General features: G+C 47.3%; 1 protein-coding gene across 7 annotated transcripts in view; it reads left to right on the top strand.

The window, feature by feature from the left end:
* Positions 1–14803, top strand: part of LOC108405971 (carboxyl-terminal PDZ ligand of neuronal nitric oxide synthase protein) — a 251651-nt gene that overhangs the window by 162182 nt on the left and 74666 nt on the right. The window lies entirely within an intron of this gene.

Raw genomic sequence — 14803 nt, 5'->3', positions numbered from 1 at the left:
GGGAAGCAATAAAAGGAATTCAGCTCGTTTTAGCCCGGAGAAGATGAGGTCTCTTTTTTGGCACAATTAGTCCAAGCCAATAAATTGTTAAAATGACATATTCTTTTGGAACGTAGTCATAGAAGAGCCTTTGATTTGGGCTCAGAATGTGATGATTGGTACAAAACAAGGTGACCATTACAGATAATTTTCTAAGGGCAGTCTAGCTACTGTTCTTTTTTTTCCCAATGTTCTTTTGAAAAAGTGGGAAAGAGAACAGTTTGCCTGTGGGCCACTCAATAGCCTGATTTCCTAAAAGTCGTAAAACTCTTAGGAAAAGAGAAATAGTTCCTAGAGGCTGTCTGTGTTTCCTGAACCCAAGTAACTATTTGTAACTTTTCAAGTGTTGGGCTTAGAGTCCATGGGGCTCTGTAACCTACCCTTCTGAGGTTCTGTGATGCTGTGACTCCCCTTTATCATAGCCATTGGAATAACCAAATATCTTAAAGGGAAAAATAAATTGAAGGACCACATTGGCTGTGTTTGGAGGACTGTCTTCCTCCAGAATTAAATGGCACCTTGTCAAGAGCCTGCCCACTGGTGGTACTCCCCCTGCCTCTAGGTATGGGTGGTGTTTGCAAGCCTGCTCTTACAGTTTTTACACACTTTCTCACTTCTCTGGGTCAGTCAACCTCCTTTATAAGGTCCTTGCCGCCTCCCTTGCCCTCTTATTTTCTCAACACAGCAGCCAGAGTGATCTTTCTACATTGTCAGATCAAGTCCTTACAGTTGGCTGAAATTCCTATAATGGTTGCTAAAGAGGTTATAAAGCTGAACCTATACAGATCCCGCCTACAAAGAACTTAGATTCTGGTTGAGAAGATGAGCAGGAGCCATGTTCTAAGAGTGTCAGGTGCATTTTACATATCACATTATGAGAAAGTCCCTGAGTGTAACAGCCTTAGCAGCGTGGAAGAAATGCCTTCAGGTTATCATAGGCAGGACAGGTTTTTATGGAGTGATATTTGGAGTAGAACTTATGGGAATCCTTTGACAATATTAAGGGACTGAGGGAGGAGTTTCTTTAAAAAAAAACACCTTTATGTATTTATTTTAAATCAGCTCTTTATGTATTATTGCCTCTAATACTCAGGGCAAAAACTAAGGAAGTTCTGATATACCAAAGCAGAAGAGATTTGGCCAAGGTCACAGACCACAGAAGGGGTAGATCCGGGATTTAATAACTCATGCTGGGTTAAAAGACAAATTCTTAGCATGGCTAAACTCACTGGGACCTGGCTAGTGTCAGTCTAATACCTTAGCCCAGGTACAGCCGGTGCTCTCGGCGCCGCACCCGTCTCACGCTCCCAGGCAGCACCTGCTCACTGTGAGCCGCAGAACTTTCCAGAGGCCCTTTCCTGTGCTGGTGTCACCCTCTGGCCCACCCACTTCACCTGGTTGAGTGCTGGTCACTCCTTGGAGGGAGCACTTTTTTTTTTTTTTTTTTTTTTTTTTTTTTGAGAGGGCATCTCTCATATTTATTGATCAAATGGTTGTGGAGCACTTTTAAGGCAGTAATCGTATAAGTGACAGTGCTGATGTGAGAAAATTGAAGCATCTTCAGGATAATGAATAAACCACAGTGAAGTTGAACTACTGGTACGTAATATTTCATATAGGTCAGTGATTTTCAAATTTTTCTTTTTTAAGCTGAGACCCCTTTTGTCAAAATATTACACGGAACCCCAACATAGAAAAATGAGGGTTATAGCTTCTGTGGATAAAGCAGGATGCAGGTGGGTGGTTGTGTATCTCTGTGTGTGTGGTTTCTCGACCTGAGTTGGGGGTCTTTTGCCAAACACAAAAATCTCTGAAGAATAAAACTAAGAAACCACATGTTTCAGGGAGCAGCTTCCGGTTGGAAGGAAAACTGGGCACTTTGCAGCCATTGATACAAAGTGTTGAATATCAGTTTTGAGTTTCTGATTTAGGTAGGATGTTGTTATTCCAGAGGGTTGTTGGTCAGAAGCTGTTATAGAGTGTTTTGGGAAGATTAGCGTGGTGGTGGGGTGCAGATTTTGTGCTGCCTCCCGCCCCGCCCTGCAGTATGAGCCTTAGAGCACCACCTCTCCAGCCTCCAGACAGTGTTTACATTTTCAGAGTCAAGAACAAGGTGTGTGTGGCTGAAATAGCTCAGGGGAGAAAGGGAGAGAGGACAAGAAGGCCAAGTTGGTGAGAGCCAGTGGAGGTTAAGTCGGGAAACAGATAGGAAGGTGCTCTGAAATTACGGAGCACTGTTGTGTAAACGACACGAGTGCATAGCCAGGCTGAATGCCTCAGCAGTAATGATAATATGGTAGAGGGAGAGAGGGGGCTGCCTTGGAAAAAGACCAGTGTGGGTGCTGGTTCGGGAGCATGAGCTGAGCCCTGGGGTGAGTGGGATGACCAGATGGCTGCCGCGTTGCCCTGTACAAGGACGCCCTGGGTTCTCTAGAGTAACCCTTCCCCTTGCACGAGCATGGGGAACAAAAGGGAGCTCCGCAGCCACGTTCCAGAGGCCCGCTGGCCAACGCCGGGAATACTGCCAACCATAGGGGTTTCCTGTGTCCACCGAGGGCGCTGGCAGAGGGGAGGGCACAGACCCCTGATGCTCCGGGGGAAGAGACAAACCCAGGGAGGTGTGAATGGAGACCGCAGGGAGGGAGGGTGTCGGGTAGAAATGAATGCCCGGCATCCCTCTTCCTCTCTGGACGACTTCACCTGGTGCTGCCCTGCCATGGCACCAAGTCAAGCCTTTGCCAGGTGTGGATTGAGTGGTGAGGGAGAGATGTTCAGAAACCAACAAGGTAGCAGGCTAGGTGCTCTGGGACAGAACCGACGCTAGTGAGACTCTTGCCCAGGAAACTAGGCTGAAAAGTGATTTCTGCCCATTGGAATGTTGGAATTTGACCTTGAATTCCAGGGCCTATGGAGACATGTCCAGTCCCGATTATGGTTTCCTAAGGCAATAGGGTGTTCCCGCAGGTCTGAAAGAATGTCTTCCCATAGGGGCTGAGTTACCAGACAGAGCCACCAGGCTTGGAAGCCCGGCAGCCGCCCGACATTCTGGGTGTCGGCTGCCCCAGTGCAGTGACCCAGCCGTGCCTGGACGGCTGTGTAGAGGCTGCAGGGAGCCCTGTGGCTGGGAAGGCTCCCCACCCAGCCCCCCTGCCCAGGCCGGTGGGAGGCTTTCCTGGCCTGCAGCTCCTGGCACAGCTGGAAGCCTCCGCCCTTGACCTGGGAGGCAGGGGGTCCAGATTGTCACTCTGTTTTGCATGAGGCTGGGGACAGTGCCCCTCACCTTCAGTCTCAACCAGCCCTGGAGCGTGGGGGACTCCTGCAGAGAAGGAGGCAGGACCCAAGCCCAATCCTGATGTTTCATCCAGCCCAGAGCATTTCAATTTTTATATTAACAGGGCAAAATTGACTTTGTGGTATAGCTTTTTTTTTTTTTTGGTATCATTAATGTACAATTACATGAAGAACATTATGTTTACTAGGCTCCCCCCTTCACCAAGTCTCCCCCACATACCCCTTCACAGTCACTGTCCATCTGCATAGTAAGATGCTGTAAAATCACTACTTGTCTTCTCTGTGTTGCACAGCCCTCCCCGTGCCCCCCACGCACTATACATGCTAATCGTAATGCCCCCTTTCTTTTTCCCCACCCTTATCCCTCCCTTCCCACCCATCCTCCCCAGTCCCTTTCCATTTGGTAACTGTTAGTCCATTCTAGGGTTCTGTGATTCTGCTGCTGTTTTGTTCCTTCAGTTTTCCTTTGTTCTTATACTCCACATATGAGTGAAATCATTTGGTACTTGTCTTTCTCCGCCTGGCTTATTTCACTGAGCATAATACCCTCTAGCTCCATCCATGTTGTTGCGAATGGTAGGATCTGTTTTTTTCTTATGGCTGAGTAATATTCCATTGTGTATATGTACCACATCTTCTTTACCCATTCATCTGCTGATGGACATTTAGGTTGCTTCCATATTTTGGCTATTGTAAATAGTGCAGTGATAAACATAGGGGTGCATCTGTCTTTTTCAAACTGGAGTGCTGCATTCTTAGGGTAAATTCCTAGAAGTGGGATTCCTGGGTCAAATGGTATTTCTATTTTGAGCATTCTGAGGAACCTCCATACTGCTTTCCACAGTGGTTGAACTTATTTACATTCCCACCAGCAGTGTAGGAGGGTTCCCCTTTCTTGTGGTATAGCTTTTTGAATTTGGTGTGTGCATGAATTCATGCAACTGCCACCATATCAGGACACAGAACTGCTCCGTCACCCTGACATCTCCCTGGCACCATCCCTTTGTGATCACACCCTCAAGCCCTCTTACCCGGCAGCTCTCAGTTTGTTCTCTGTCACTATAGTTTGCCTTTCCTGAGAATGTTGTATAAGCGTACTCATATGGCATGTAATCCTTGGAGACTGACTTCTTTCATTCAGCAAAATGTCTGTGAGGTACTTCCAGGTTTTGTCTGTTATCAATAGTCCATTCGTTTTTATGTATTAAACATTTTTTTAAATATTCCAACCAGTGACCTGTCATTTTTGTAGCAACAATATATCACATGCGATCTACATACTCCTTTTATTTCTGTGTAGTATCCCATAGTATAGATGCACCACAGTTTATGCACCTGTTGGAAAGATATTTGGATTGTTTCCAATTTTGGCAACATGCACATAGAGCCACTAAGCATTTGAGTACCACATATGTTTTACGGAAATACAAGTTTTGATTGCTGAGCCTATGATAAATGTATGTTTAGTTTTGTGAGAAACTACAGAACGACTTCCCAGAATGGTTGTGCTATCTTACATTTCCATCAGCAGTGTACAAAGAGGTCCAGTGGCTCCATCCTCACCGGTGGTGAGATTTTTTATTCTAGCTACTCTAGTAGGTATGTAGTGGGTTCTCACGGTGGTTTCCATTTGCATTTCCCTGATGGCTAATGATGTTGAACATCTTTCCATGGGAGGCCATTATTCCAGTCTTGGGGGAATACCTACTGTCTTAGGGAGTTATAATGAGGTCTGGACATGTCTCGGAAGGCCCTAAGACTTGAGATGCAGACTTTAAACGTTCCAGCGAGCAGAAATAATTTTTAAGCATAGCTCCCTGGGCAGGAGTCTCCACAGTTCCTTTCCTCCCGTCATGCAGCCCCACTGGGCCAACCACTAAACCTTGTTGGCCTTTTCTCACATGCTTATTTGCCTCTCAGACATCCTCCAGTGAAGTTTTCTTCATCTTTTGCCCAATTTTTACTTTTTTTTTTGTTCAGTTTGAGAGTTCTTAATAAACTCTGGACATGTCTTTTGTTGTGTGAGTTGCAAATATTTTCTCCTAGTCAGTAGTTTGTTTTTTTATTCCCTTCACACTGGCTCCCAAAGAACAAAAGTTTTAAAGTTGTGATGAAGTCTAGTGTATCGTTTATTTTCTCTGATGGGCCATCCCTTCGGTGTCATGCCTAAGAATTCTGTGTAACCCCAGGTTATGATTTTCTCCTTGGTTTTCTTCTGGAAGTTTTATAGTTTTACAATTAAACCTTTGGTCCATGTTTCATTAATTTTTGCATAAGATGTGAGGTTTATGTCAATGTCCATTTGGTGGGTTGGTGTGGTCATATCTCATTCCCAGTAGTTGATTCTCTCTTCCCGATAAGTTTGGCTGCAGATTTCCACTGGAGGTGGTGAAAATCTGCCTCAGGTCACAGAGCGGTGCTTCATGCAAAAAAGAATCCCAGGACTCAGCCCCATGTCAGAAACCTGTCTGTTGATTTTGCAGTTCTTAGGGGTTTCTCTCCCTGTTTCATCCTCATTTCTGAGGAGTCATTATACTTTAGGTCCATGTTTCAAATCTCACATGCCTCCCCAGGCGGCCCCCTCACATATTTTTCATTCTCTTTGCAGGGGTCTCAGCCCTGTGCTGTGGGTGCCACAAGTGGCTGTGCTCGGTACCTGCGCATAATATCATAGGGAGGAGATAGAAAATTCAGAAGAAATTCAGATGGCATAAAGCAGGAGTCAAATCCTGCCACTGCCTGTTGCTATAAGTTTTATTGGAACGCAGCCATAGCCATTGGTCTGTGTGTTATCGAAGGCTGCTCTTGTGCTCAGCAGCAGAGCTGAGTAGTTGGAACAGAGACCACATGTCCCTCAGAACATAAAATATTTACTGTCTTGCCCTTAATAGAAAAATTTTGCCAACCGCTGGAGTCCAGGCTGGTACTGGGGATGAGTTCTGGGGCAGGGCGCTTTGCTGTGCTTTAAAACAGTCCTGTAGAAAACAAAGGATAGCAGTGCCTTTCCTACGTAAACATAAACCATCCCGGGATCTTTTGGCCCAAGATCATCTGTTGCCACAGGGATTTGGAGGAAGTAAAGTCTGACAGCCTTGAAGTAACCTATTGGTGATGGGCTGAAAGGGAAGATGAGCTGGAGTGGGGATTGTGTGGTGCAGCTGAGTCATCCGTGGAGTGGCTGCGGGAGATGGGGAATGAGGGGTGATGCGATGACTGGCATTTACCTCTTACCCTTCCTCGTCTCCTGGTTTCTCTGGCTCTGCTCCATCTTACTCTGCTTTAGTAATTAAAAAAAAAAATCCCTGGATCCAGGCTGCACTACAGCCCAATTAAATCGGATTTGGGGTGGGATCCAGATACTAGTGTATTTTCAGTTTCCCAGGTGGCCCCATTGCTCAGCCAGCATTAAAAACCTTCATTCCCTTTGAGGTCCCTTTGACCCCGAGGAAACATTGCCACCTACTGGCAGGAAATTACTGTGTTTTGAACGAGTCAATAACTTCAGATTCCCCTCCCTTCTGGGAACTTGTGATCTGGATACTGTATTTTTATCACTTGTATATTAGAGTTTGGTTTTTTTGACCAGCAAAAGTGGCTATTGGTGAGAAAAACCCTTTCTCAACTTTTATGTAACTCAGAATATTGACATATACAATTGGTAGGAACCTTAGGCTGTTAGCACTGAAAAAGACTTGAGGTCATTCATTCAGACCGCTAACACGTCCAGATACCTCTTGGACACCTGCCCGCTGGCTCTAGAGCCTTGCTACTTCAAAGTGTGGTCCGTGGACCAGTAGTGGGAACATTACCTGGAATCTTGTTAGAAATGCAACCGTCCCTTCCCACCCTCAGCCTGGAACCTGTAATTAATTACGCAGGGTTCTCAGATGATTTGTAAGGACCTTAAAGTTTGAGAGGCACTGCTTTAGAGAATCATGGAAGTGGAAGCTTCTGTGAGCAGGTTTTAGATTCGTCGTAAGAAATCACTTTTCAAACACAGCTGCCGGTACCATGTCTGAGACTGCATGGTCACTTAACAGACAGCAGCACTGCCTTCCGAGCCCCCCACTCTCTGATTGCATCGTTTTCTTCCTCCTCCTCAGATAGTTTGTTCAGTGTCTTCCCAGAATGACCTTCTCCCTACCTTTCATTTCATCATGACCTCTCAGTGTGGCCGTCTGTTCTGCGGTCTGTGGTTTTCCCATCGTTTTCCTCCTCAAACCTGGAAACTCTTACGACCCCCAGAGGGTGAGTGCAGGCCCAGGTTTTCCAGACCTAACCTCGCTTCTTTCTCATTGTGCCAATAGGTCTAAGCCTAGGGGGGAACGATTCAGTGGATCAGAGGCTTGGAGGGGCAGGAAGGGAGTCCCACATGAATGGCTGCATGACTTCTGAATTCCCTTGTAATGCCTATGCCCTGGTTCGCCCTGATTCTCCAGTACAAGGTAGACTTTTTCAACATATGACACCCCCTTTGTGCTTGGAAGAGAGCTTGGAAGATTGTACTAATTGAGTCACATTTAGAGCTGGGAAACTGCTCAGATGTAATCTAACCCAATACCTTAAATTCACAGAAGAAAATTCCTGGAGAGGTGAGGTGGTTTGCCCAAGGTCACACAGCTAAGAGTGCAAATGCTTTTAAATGTTCCATTTTACCTTTACAAGGTACATGTCGGGGGGAGGGTGCATGGTGGGTGGTGTGGGTTGTAGGGAAGTCACAGAACATGATTGATTGCTGTCTTTTAAAGAGAAGTAAATGGAGCCTTAGAAAAACAGAAGGATTCATCATTTGTCTCATAACCATTTTTGGTCTAAGGGAGAAAACCTTAAATCCTAGATTCATGACTTTTACTAAATACCGGCAGACTTTTATTCCTTCTCGTTGTGTGTATCTGTGGATATGAATTACATTAAATGTTGTCTTTTTTCTTCCTCTGGAGGACAATCATAATGTTCCTTGTCTTCTACTTGCATGAAGTTTAGAGGAGTTCTGTTTGTAGATATTAGAGGAGGACAGAATTGGTCGGAGTCGGGGTGGTTTTGTTTCACTTGGGGCTTTTCTCCCACCTAAGCCTGTTTTTACTTCAAAGGAAAAGGTTCAGAGGTGTGTTCTCAGTGTGTGGTGTGAGAGGTGGCAGAGGGGGAAGCAACCTGAGGCCATAGGTTGTTAGTAGTAGGTTCTTATCTGGTTTCATCCATCACCCCCCTGCGCCCCTTAATCACCTGGGTGGTTGTGCAGCTCCCTGTGACCTGTCACCGTGCGTCCAGCCGGAGAAAGTGATGGCTGTGCCCAGAGCCTGTCGGGTCTTCTCGCTGCGGGGAACGGCCACCACTCAGAGGCTCTCTTGAGTCTACAGCTTGAGGCTGCCACTCTCTGCCACCCGAGGGCCTGTTTGATTTGCCCTCTGCCATCATGCTGGTCTCTTGACACTGCAAACGCCTCCCCCCCTCAGAACATCTGTGTTTGGATGTACCCTCCCCACTTCTCAGGGTGCCAGATAGCACTGAACTTCGGTATTTCCGGCCCTGAAGCCCTCCCTACATTCAAAGGCCCCCTTTACCATGTTTTTCTAGCCTCATTGGCATTTTGTGCCCTTCCCAGGTCACCGCCAGGTGGCCCTGGGTGTGGAGCAAGGTCGGAAGCAGCAAAGGAAATGAGGGCAGGCGGTGCAATTCACATGGGAAAGAATTTCGTAAGGGGTTGCAGGCTCTCCATTGAGTAGCCTGAGAATGTTCCAGATCCTGTGAAGTTAATTTCTCTAAGTTCATCCCCCTTCTGTTGCTTCCTTGTGTAAGATGGGGTCGCCTGCACATCAAAGCGCTCATGACACATGCACTGAATGAGTGGAGGAATGAATGAATGATTTTATTTCCTGGAGACAGACTTCGGGGCCAGTGGAAGAAACAGATGCTGGATGACATAAGGAGAGCGGGGCCAGGAGTCAGAAGATGTGGGTTCCACGAGTGGGTTTTTGGCTAATGAACATGGGGAACTTTTTTTGCCATCTTTGAGCAGCGGCTTCTTCATCCGTGAGATGAAATGTTTGGTTAATATTTGTGTTCTCATACATTTCAAACACAAAGATTCTTTTAAAATTTTGTTGATGAGCTATTTCAAAGTCACAAAATATACAAAGCACAATCTGTGAACACCTGATACTTACCACCCAGCAGAATTCCCTCCCAACATAGTAGTTGTAATTTTAGCTGCCTTTGATTTAGAAAAGGTCTGACAGCAAACAGCAGTAGTGCTTTTATAAGAATCTGTCTTTCAATTGTTATAATAGTATCTACACTTTTCAAACCTACTATGAAAACTGTAAAGTACATATATGGTGACACATTGATTTCATCTAAGGCAATTCTGGATGTTGATGAAAATACGGAAGAACTCTTATAATGTGCTTCTGTGGCCCAGAATATAGTGTTCATGAACAGTGTGATCTCTATTACTGCCTGCCTCCAAAAAATGCGAACTTCTCGCCGACCCCAGGTCTGCTGTGTGAGCACCTCTGCTGAGCACTTACCTGGGTCTGGGATTCTGCCTTTTTTGGCAGGTATCCCAAATGGGATTTAAAATTTGGCTCTAAGCTCTCCTGGTCTACTTAATTTCGAAATTCTCAAATTCTACATTCATGATAGAATGGCAATGAATATTCCTTTCTTTAAAAAGGAGCCCCTTTAAGTGTTTTGCAGTTTACAGAGGTTTTCTTTATACCCAACTTCCAGTGATGTGTCCGTGGCTGCAGTAAGTTGCACTGGGCTTGAGGTTGATTGATAGGAACTAACTTTCTCTCTCAACCCAATGTTCGCAAGAAGCCTCATGCATATTCTAGAATTTGGGTTTAGTACCAACTTTGGTCTTTGTCTTTCTTGCATTTTTGAGGTTTCATATGAATGAACAGTGCGAGTCACTGAGCTACACACAGTGTCAGGGGCTGCCATGGCTCCTGAGCACCCTGTCCCCCAGATTCTGGCTCCTGGGCACGGGAGCTGCCACTCAGGGAAGCTGGGTAGCCCAGAGAGCAGAGGTTTGTCTGCATAACCACCCCCCACTCCCCCCACTGATTACCTCTAACTGTGCCCCTGCGGTGATGGAGGACAGCCCTTACCTATAACGGAAGGTGTAAATCACTTCACTGAATGAAGTATGCATGGATCAAATAAAAAGCTAAGGTGCTCAACAGTGTGCCCTGGAGTATGAAAGAAGTCGAGGCAGATCTTGAAAGCCTTATGTTTGTAGAATGGAATCCAAGCTTTAGTAACTTAAGTTGTTAATTCATTAATTTCTGGAAGATTGATTTTTCCCTTGTGGACAGTGGCATGTTTTCTCAGGCACTGTGAATAACCACCGTCCACTGTGTTCATTAATTTATTTGACATCTATTTGTCAGCCTCCTGTGTCTTGGTGTTATTTTCTGGGGTACAGATATGTGCTATTTCTTGCTGTCAAGGAGGGCATGGCCTAGTGGGGAAATGAGCACTCGGCTAGTTAATGGGGAGTGACAATAGAGGCTCGGGGGCGGGTGTATTGTTGCTGACACAACTCAGTGGGAGGACATGGCGAATGGGCGTTGACCTCCAGGGCTTTGCTAGGTGGAAGGCTGAGTAGATAGTTCTAGAATAAGCAGGAGTTCACCAAGCAGATGGTGGGGGGAGGGCATTCTAGACACGGGCAATAGCAAATGCAGTCACGTGGAAGTACAGAAAAGTGTGACATGTTTAACTTGCATGTGGGAGAGCAACAGAAATGCCATTTGGCACGCAGAATTCAAGTGGACTTGCCTGAGAAGAAATGTGTGGGTTATACAGTGCTTCCAGTGCTTCCAGATTTTCATCCTTTTATTGTGGTAAAATATACATAATATGAAAATTCCCATTTCCACCATTCTTCAGTGTGTGGTTCTGTGGCACCCGCACCCAGCGTTCACATTGCTGGGCAGTCATCACCAACGTCTCCAGGTCTTTTTCATCTTCCAGCCCTGAAACTCTGGACCCATTAAACCACGAAACACAACACCTCCTCCCTTCCCCTCCCCTACCCCGGACAACCACCGGTCTGCTTTCTTGCTCTCTGACTGCGACTACTCTCAGGGACTTCGTGGAAGTGGAGCCACACAGTATGTGCATTTGTCCATTTAGCGTAATGTCTTCAGGCTCCCCCTGCTTCCCCTTCATGAGTGTCCCTGGCTGGGACAGCGCACTGAGCTCCAGGGCCGCCGTTCCAGGACCGGGTCCCAAGGCTGTGTTTGTGAACCTCATGCGCTTTATCTCCATTCGTGTTCCAGGACTTGTTATGTTCCCCTAAAGGTCAGGTCCTGTAGGACTTAATCTGCCCTTGCTGGTGGGGCTCCGGCAGGCAAAGCAAATACATGAGGTCAGCCTGGCCATGCTGGGGGAAGAGCCGGGCCCGCTGGCAGACTCCGGAGCTGGCAGGGGCTCTGGGATGTTGGCCTGAGCTGCAGACGGTGGCACCAGCCGTCCTGTTTGTTCTGCAGCCCCTGGCAAAGTCCAAGCAGATGTTCCTACGCAGCAGAACAGCTGCTCCCCCACCGAGCCCTCCTGCCCCCCAGAGCAGCAGGTGGGAAAAAACGGCCCTCGTGAGCCCCTTCTCTCTGTTCTCCTGGTCACCCCCATCATCTCCCCTGTCTCCAGATCCGTTTTCTGTCCCCACAGTAAGCGTAGTAACATGGTTACCCAAGTGAAGTGCAGTTACCCTACAAACAAGTGGTTTCATGATAATTAATATTTCATTATTTTTCATCACTCGATTTCATCCCCATAGTTTCTAACAACTGCAATTTAAGTACCTCCTCTTTGGTCGGGAAGGGTTCGAGACGCCTGACCACCAGGCAGGCGGCGTGGACGCAGAGTGCGTCCGACCGGAGAGCCTTTAGAACTGGCCTGCGGGAGTGCGGCCCCTGGCACGGGCCTGCTCTGTGCCTCGCCCGCCCCTCTTGGCTCTGAAGCCCTCCAGGGCTTTCCGCCCGCTGCTGGGAGGAGGAGCAGCTGGGTTGTCACCGTCATCGGGGTTCTGGTCACCTGGTCATGCTCGTCCCTGTAGTCGCCGGGTCTGCAGAACCTGCCAGAGCCACCTGGGAGCGGGTGCACGGACATCGAATAGAGGCAGTTTTCCAGTTCCAAGGAGAACATGGAGTTGCATGTTGAGATCTGAAGATCAAGATATTAAAGGCGTGGCTTGTCAAAACAAACTATAGAAATAGTGAAGGTTTTAGATCCCCAGGCAATGACCTGGCTGGGAACCTCTTGCTAGCCTCGGGGATCTTGATTTAAAAAAGGTCTCAGAGACAGTGGAACCAACAGTGAGGTGGAACAAACAAGAAAGACACGAACAGCTACAATATTCTTCTGGAAATATAAGACATTTAAAGGTCCAGTTTGGCAGGCAATATGCTCTCCAAACTCGGGCTGGGAGAATGACCTAGAACCTTCAGAGAGAAGTACTTAAGCCTTGCTATTTTGTCTGTTGCCAGAAAATGGGGCGAAGGAAGTACGGGGAACTTGTAAGAGTGGCTTACTAGAAGAGACCAAAGACGACGGAATAGTTGCAGACAGACCTGTCTAGGGCAGCTTCTGCCACCTCTGGGTGTTTCTAGGACTCTGTGCTCTTATCGCCCACCTGAGTTAATCAAAGCACGTCCTCTGCATGCCTTTGACTGGCAGCAGCGGCCCTGATTTTAGTGGCTTGTTCCCACGGGAGGCACACTAAAGGGCCGTGTTTATTGAAAGCCCTAGTGAATGGAGGTAAATGCAGGTGTGGTCAGGAAGCGGAGCCGGTTCGCCTCTCCCGACGGGCACTGGGCCAAAGGCAGCCAGCCTGCAGAGTCTCTGGTGGCTCCCCCACCCAGAGGTCATTGCAGTTCACCCAGTACTGCCCCTGTGCAGAAAGCTGCAGGCAGGGACTCGCTGCAAACTGCAGCTATGTCCTGAAGGGTGGCCCCTCAGTCACAATGCCGGCCTTTGCCAGCTTGCAGCTGCTGACCTAGAGAGGAATCTGTTTCATGGCTGAGGTCCGGTCCTAAGCCAGCCTCCAGTGCAAAGTGCTTTTCCTCCCTGGCCTGCGACGGGCTCACTCTCCAGTGCTCCGTACTCTTAAGGGGCTTTGGGTTCCCAGATTCTGAAGCCCAGTCTGAGCTGAAGGTTTCTTCTTTCTCCTGTGTGTCTGCTGCCCTGGTCTACTCTTCTTTCAGGCCCTTTTATTAGAAGGACAGCTGTTGACAGGATGGGAGTGACCTCCAGGCCGAGGAGTGACGTACATTGCCATCACCTGGAAACTCCACCCAGCTTAGACCACAGCCTGCCCTGTGAACATAAGGAGAACATTGTACCTGTTCACTAGGTCATGTTCTTTCCTGTGAGCTGCAGACAGCTGAGGGGCACCAGCCCTGACTGCACCACAGAGTAGGAAGACCACCTGGTTCATTCAGCTGGAGGGACACCATGTAGACAGGCTGGGAGCTCTGAGCTCAGTTCCTAAAATCAAAGTGTTGAAGGCCGGCCAAGGGAAGGGTTTGGATTTCTGATGATATTTTCAAAGTAGGGGTTGTTTTCATGTCTTTAGACTGGATTAGGTTCATTTCTATCGACATGTGAACTGGAAGTAACTAGGATTTAGACGTGCGGGGGAGGGTCTGAGCATAGAAGGCTCCAGAGAAGGAGGCCTGTGGGTTGGAGTAGAGGTCTTGACTCTGGGTCCTGAACTATTATTTTTTAATCTGTAGATTAAAGATGTTTGATTAGAGAGCTTGGCAGGTAGGTTTGCTAGGCGGTGATACCAAGATGGGGACCAGGTGAAGATGGTGTCAGTGAACTGGGTAAGCGCTCAGAATGACGCACAGTGAGAAAGACGTGGAATTATACCACCAGTCATGAATATCTGCGCAAGCGTAAGAAATGGCTGTGAATGAGCCGATTAACAGAAAACTCTCTGGGCTTGAGGAGGAAGCCAGGGTCCAACAGCATGCAGGGCGGGGGCCGGAGCAGCCCCGTTCAGGATGGCAAAAAGGAGTATAGATATACAGGTTGCAAGGAAACACCCTCCTTTATATTAACCATCACCAGTCAGGTCCTCTCTGGAATACTTTGGGCTAACAGCGCTGTGGGTAGACTTGGAGATGGACTTACAGATACAGCAGTTTGGGACTCGAACTTGTAAAGAATGATTTAGAATTCATGATTATCTTTTAGTATGTAAAAAGCCCTGATTCAAAGACTGGTGCCAACTCACCCTAATCTTCATTGAGGATGAAATAGACTTTCAGCAGCATTTGGATAGACAGAAGGAAGACATGCCTGACAGTGAAAGTCATTAAATGTCAGACTGAATTACCCAGGGAAGGTTCTGGATCTCTGATGAGATTTTCAAAGGCTGTTTTCATCTCATTGGGATGGATTAGATCCGTTCTTCTGGTCCTGCCTGGTGGTTGAGTAATGAAACTGGTGACCACTGAGT

Source organism: Manis javanica, chromosome 14, assembly GCF_040802235.1.
Source record: "Manis javanica isolate MJ-LG chromosome 14, MJ_LKY, whole genome shotgun sequence".
Classification (NCBI taxonomy): Eukaryota; Metazoa; Chordata; class Mammalia; order Pholidota; family Manidae; genus Manis; species Manis javanica.
The sequence above is the reverse complement of the archived record's forward strand: the minus strand, read 5'-3'. Positions and strand labels throughout refer to the sequence as shown.